The 6,722-nt window shown below is 31.6% G+C and overlaps 1 pseudogene; it reads right to left on the reverse strand.

Annotated features, from left to right (window-relative positions):
* Positions 1 to 2,469: 2,469 nt before the first annotated feature.
* Positions 2,470 to 3,379, reverse strand: LOC120165119 (annotated as a pseudogene).
* Positions 3,380 to 6,722: the final 3,343 nt, after the last annotated feature.

The following is a 6,722-nucleotide window of genomic DNA, read 5'->3' on the forward strand; positions in this document are numbered from 1 at the left end:
TAAATTCATTTCTAATGCTTCAATCTTCTAAATCCTTCTAATGACAAGTCAAATTCATCAATAAAACTTCAAAAACCCTTAATAAAATTTCCTTTTTAATTCTCTCTACTTGGTGATTTAAGCTTATATAGCTTTCCTTAAGGTTATATAATAATCAAAACCAACTTATAAATCCAAGAACTAAATAGCTTAAATTAACTTACATTTGTGAAGTAACCCCCTTCTAATCTTCCCAAAGAATAAATACTTTAAATAAAAGACCATAATACCCCCTTCAACTTCCATAATTACCATTTAATCTAATACTGAAATATTCCAATTTAAGTCTTGAACTTTTATTTTTTCCTACATTGATCCTAATTTTAAAAATTCTCATTTTAGTCACTAACCCTATCTTTGGGATATTACATTTGTAGCTCGCTTTGTTTATGTTTACATTTTTAGATTATCTAGTTCTATAATCAGTTGGCTATTGTAATCATATCAATACTAACCTCATAGTAATGGTCGTTTAAGTAGTTTACTTGATTTTTTCACCTCGTCAAGGTTTCAAGCTCTCGGAAGGTAGATGTTTAGTGGATAGCTAATTACTATTAGAAAAGTTACTCAGCTTCTTTTATACCAAAACAGGGATGTCTAAGGGACGACAATCTAATCTAAGGCTAAGGAATAACAAGGTGGGAGTGCAACCGAAAATGATATAAAAATCAGAACATTTTTTAATATTTTTGGTTGCTCACATTCTTTGTAACATTTCCGGTTGACAACCGAAAATGTTATTTTCTTCATAACATTTTCAATTCAACCGAAAATGTTGTTTTTCAATAACATTTTCGGTTGCGCTCATTCTCTGACGTTTCTCAACCTTAAATTAAGTTTTCGTATAGCATATTTCCCCACGAAAATATAAAAAGTTAGATTAGTGTAACATTTGACTTGTATAATGTCAAAAACTAGCACCAACATTTATTAAAATGGTCATTTTAGTCATTTTTTTTGAAGTATTTTACTCTCAACATTTATTTTAGGGTAAATAACCTTAACACCCTAAATCCCAATCCTAAAACCCAAAATTCTAAACCCCAAACTCAAATCCTAAACCTACATCCTAATTCTTACACTTTAAACCTTAAACATTAAACTTTAAACCCTAAATCCTTAATTCTAAATCTTAAACTCTAATTCCTAAACTCTAATTCTAATAAGAAAAGTATATTGTTTTCCTGTGAGTTAAAATATATTTATTTATGGTTATAAATTTTAATTAAATTTAAATCATTTATTTAATTTAAATCTAATTGCTATAAATTAGTATAAAACTTATTAGCTTTACATAATGAAAGTGAATCTTAACCCCTCTCTCTCTCTCTCTCTCTCTCTCTCTCTCTCTCTCTATATATATATATATATATATATATATATATCTTTACTTACTTGATAAAGCTAAAAATTAAGAGAGAGAAAGATAAATTTTGAAAAAAACATATTTTTTTACTAACTCTATCTCTCACACATTTTATATTTTTTTCCAAATTAGAATAATTTCTTTTTATACACGAGGATGAAAAATGATCACATATCTAATTTTCTTTCTCCTATTTTTTCCTATTAAATTAATTTAAAATTTATTTATTTCTACTTTCCCACTACATATAAAAGTGCGTTTTGCATAAGGCCATTGTCTAATTACCATATAAAACACCTATTACTAATACTTAGCTCTCTACTATAATTCCACTCAAGATGAATTAAATATATATATTCAATTCTTTATCAAAATTAATTATAATTAATTATAATATTATAATAATGATTAATTTCAATTTAAACAAATTTCCCTAATCATATATGGCATAATACAAGATTTATATTATTATTTAATAAATCACATAACAGCTAAAATTACATTATATATTTATGGGTAAACTATGTGAATAGTCCTCTTTGTTTTCAGTCTGATCAATTTTGGTCACCGATTCAAAAATCACATAACATCTAAAATTACATTATAAATGTCTTTTACGTTATCGATCCGTTCGGTTTAAGTCCTTCAACCGTTAATGTCACTTAACCCAATGTACGGTTTTAGTTCTTCCTATTTAGGTTCTTTTTTAGAGTTTTTCCATTTTTATACCAAAGTTGCACTCTTTAAATTTGGAAAAACATTCTCTAAATATGCAGACTGTCATAAAGAGCGAAGCATCTGGTGATCCCACCTTCCACGTTGACCTCCCTGCAGGTTATTTTGTTTACATTTCACTTGGCTTCTATAGAAAATTCAATTTCCCAGATTAATGAAGTCGCCGGCGTCATTTCAATCACTAAGAGTGGTAATTACAGCCATTCATTAGACTTGTCAAAGCACTACGATGACGGTAAAGAGTACGGTGTTGGTGAAGCATGTTTCCGAAAATTCAAAAATAGGATAATTACAAAAAAAAGCAAAGGAAAAGAAATAATAGAATATTGCTATGTCGTCAATACTTGCCTTGTTGATGAAGGGCAGAATGTAATCATATAGTCAGCTCCGGTACATATAAATGTGCTCGTAGCATCATCATATGCGTAGCTATACGATCTTGGGCAAGCCACTTAAAGTTCTAAACATCCCCGCATAAACAGACGGTTTACAGGCATTGGGAGTAGCATACTCGCCGCTGCATCTATACTCAGGAGTCTCGATAGCCTCTCACGCACTCTTACATGCCTCACCGGAACTAGCCCTTAACTCTGACGGGCACAGTCGGTTCAACAAATCTAACGCATTCTGTTCACAAGCATGTGCCTACCCGCCGCTTGCCTCCGCGATCATTGGCAAGTTGTAACGGTCAACGAAGCTAACATCGTATAAATCCTTGGTGCATGACCCGGTCGTGAATTCTACTAAAGTGGTCGGTGGAGTTGCACCTCTGCCACTGCATTAGACTTGGCTTGAGTCGCAGTCAGTGGTTTGGCAGGTGAGTTGACTTCTATTTTGGTCCAATGTGCAACCGGATCTTCCCCAAAACCTAGCTGAACAACCAGGGTATGCCTGGAAGGACCGAGACCCTATAGTCGGTAGCTCGAAACCGTCTCTACCTAAGTCAGAGTTTCCACGGATACCAAGCCAAACTGTGTGGTCACATTTATTCACTTGTGTAAATGTAGTTTCTAAAATCCATGTGTGTATACGTACAAATCCAAATTGCGTTAGTGTTAATGTTTTTATTAAAAAATTATTAGGTATAAAAGTCAATTTTGAGTATAGTTTAAAAAATTACATGTTAGGGTTAATGTTAAATTATATTAATATTGTATTATATGAGCATTTAAAGTTGAAAATCTTAATTTGGAACACGGATACGAGACATAACAAACAAATGGAGAAAATGAGATCCATCTGGAATGGAATTTTCGGGGTTTGACCACTGCTAATGAAAATCTTATACCTTTCTCTTTAACTTTGGTACGTTGAACCTTTAACTCTTTAACTTTGGTTCATCCAACCTGCTAACGTAAATGACTATTCGCAGAATGGTTTAACGAACATTAATGGTTGTGTCGCGGCCGTCTTTCGGGTGTGCCCCGGAATTAGACTTCGACTTGAAATAATTGGTTTGGAGTCACCACCGATCATTTATTTTAAAGCAAATGGATTGATCAGATATCATATTTCTTACCTGATCTACGTCTTACCAAAGATGTGTCGGATTCGGGAGTCAGTTACAACCAAAAAAGGGTTAGCACCCTTGCCTACTTTTTCGGTACTACGTAATTTTCAGTTGCATTTAATTAAGAAAATTGTATGTTAAATTTAAAAGTAAAAATAAGATCCCAGTTACTTACCTCTAATTGGTGAAAATACCCTTAAAAGATTAAAGATGTTAGCCTTGTAGTGAAGCACATTATCGATGTAAGAGAGAAATAATAAACAAAACACAAAAAGATCAAATAAGTAAAAGCAAAATAAACAAAAAAATAAGAAAACAACACAAAATAGAAAAAATGAAGATAAAACAAATATGAAACGAAACATAAACAAAAAAATAGAATTAAATAGAAACATGAATAAAAGAAGAAAATAAAAGATAAGAAAAATAATAAAGTAAAAATAATAAAAATGATAATAATAATAATAATAATAATAATAATAATAATAATAAGGTAAAATAGATACATATATGCATAGGAAAAATATAAGTAAACATAAATAAAATATTAAAAAATATTAATGCAAAGGATGAAGAAAGAAAATAAAAATATAAAAAGAATATGTATAATAATAATAATAGGCTTATAAATAAACTATTAAAAATTTGTATACATATATAAAATGATAAATATAGTATTAACAAAAAATCAAATAAAAATGATTTAAAAAACATATATATATATATATATATAGGAGGGAAATTAAATACTTTAAAAACAGGGGACAAAATGGGGGTTTCCCCAGTTTAATTGGAAAACACGCGGGTCCTGTAATGGACAGGTCGGGTCGACGGGCACCCACGGGTCGAATATAAAAGCAAAACAGATTTTGATAATTTTTCATTCTTCTCAATTTAACACCAAGCCCCCTCATTTCTTATTTTTCTCTCGCTCGTTCTTCACAAATGAAGAACATGGGCCGTGCTTCCCAGAATCCGACGCTGCGCCGCCTCGCCGATCGCCATTGATCGAGGCTGGTCATTGGCCGCGAACCCCAAAAAAAATCCATTTTTCTTTTAGGCCTTCGTGTCCTTGTTCTAAAAATCGAAGTATTTTTTACAATCGAGCCTTGGGGAACCGTAGATTTAAGAGAAAATATTTCGGTTCCCTTGTGTTCATCGACCCAAATCTTTTGTCTTTTCGAGTAAAAACGACAAGAAAACCACGCATGCAAGGGAAAAGAAATAAGGAAGGTATAAACTTCCACCTTTTTATTTCTTCTTAAAACGTTTACAAGGCTCGAGTTTTGATTTTCCTCTCGTATTCCTTGCATATTTGTTGAGTATTTTTGTGTATTTTCGCGTGTAATCTCTATGTATTCCTATCATGATTTGTGTGTTACATGCGTTATTTATAATAAAAATATACTTTTTTTAGCTCATTAGAGTCCTAATGAAACTAGACTTTTCGATCTGTTTGTTGATGTGGTTGTTTATTGTTGCCAAGAGAACTACCGGGAATATCGGTGAGGCATGAGGCGAGGAGTCTTCGGCTGAGTCGTGCGACGTTGTTGAGATGGGTGAGAAACTGCTGGAAGCAACTAGGGTAAAAAAAACCCTAGTTTCATCTTTGATCCGGGCCCTTGGATCATCCTTGGATCTGACGGTTGGAGTGAAGCGACGCAAGTGGAAAAGAGGATAGGGTTATAGAACCCTAGCTTGCTAGTTCGGGTCATGAACTCGATTTTGGGTCTTGAACCGAGTTGCACTAATTACTGCTGGGCCATCTGGGCTGCTTAAAACGGGTCACTGCTAAGCCTAATGTGTATTAAATGTTTGTTGATCCTGTAAATAAATAAAAATAGTAAATAAATATACATGTATATATATACGTTAAATAAACATAAATATATATATTATAAATATGTGCTATGAGAATGGGACGAAATTATGTGTCTACAGGTTGAATGAGTAAAATCAAACAGATCGATAACATAAAGGATCAAACGTGTTTAATTTTTGAACCATGATCAAAATCGATCATACTAAAAATAAAGGGGACTATTCACATTGTTTACCCTATATTTATGCTATTTTTTAAAAGAAATAATTTTGAGAACAAAGGATTAACCACAGTGAAATTGATGTGAAGAAAAAAAATTAAATAACCAAATTTAATAAAATACAAAGTTAAGAAGCTAAATTGCAAAAAGGAAATGTATGGTCAAAAAGAGAAATTAAAATTAAGCATATATTCTACGGTGATTGAGGAGCGTGCGACTTAAATTTAGTCAAAATGAACTTAAAACAAAAAGAATAAGGAAGGAAACAAAAAAAGTATAAACCAAATCACAAAATAATCAAATTACTTAACAAAAGCTAAAAATCAAAAAAGATAATTTTAATATTCAATATTTCAAACTTCTAAAATTCAAACTCGATTCAATCTCAACATTCAAACCATTAAAGCGAGTTCACTCAAATAACTTAAATTTTAGAAATAAAAGAAATTGAGTTGAATCAAATTTTGCTCACCCCTAACTACATCCTCGTATTAAATTGCATGCTCCCTAAAAGCTTCATAGCTGCATAAGAGTACTATGATGAGAAAATGCAATTCCACCTATCAATTAATAAAGAAAAAAAATGCTAATGGTAACTTTCGGCACCAGCACCAACCAAACCAAGATTTCAACCCACTCATCCTATTTTGCCCTCTTCAATTGGACCATCTATTCAGAAATCCAAACTAAGGGTATGTTTATTTCAGTAAAAACAGTTTCCAGAAAATATTTTACATAAAATGAATTACATTTTCTAGAAAATGTTTTCTGAAAACCATTTATACGAATCACTGGCGTAAACTTTACATGCTAGTAATAAATTATATGCATTCATACCACACTGGTACGTAACCAAGGTTTGGCAATTTTAAATAAACTAAGCTTAGTTAGAAAGGAAAATAGTTTACCGAATAAAGAGAATCAAATCAACTTGAGTAATTTAGAATAATATTCAAGACCATATTGTACCCAACCAAGCAACTACAACATACACTCGAAGGCTAAACCAACCTATGTAAGTAACATTTTC

This window comes from Hibiscus syriacus, unplaced genomic scaffold, assembly GCF_006381635.1.
Source record: "Hibiscus syriacus cultivar Baekdansim isolate YM2019G1 unplaced genomic scaffold, ASM638163v2 tig00111575_pilon, whole genome shotgun sequence".
Taxonomy (NCBI): domain Eukaryota; kingdom Viridiplantae; phylum Streptophyta; class Magnoliopsida; order Malvales; family Malvaceae; genus Hibiscus; species Hibiscus syriacus.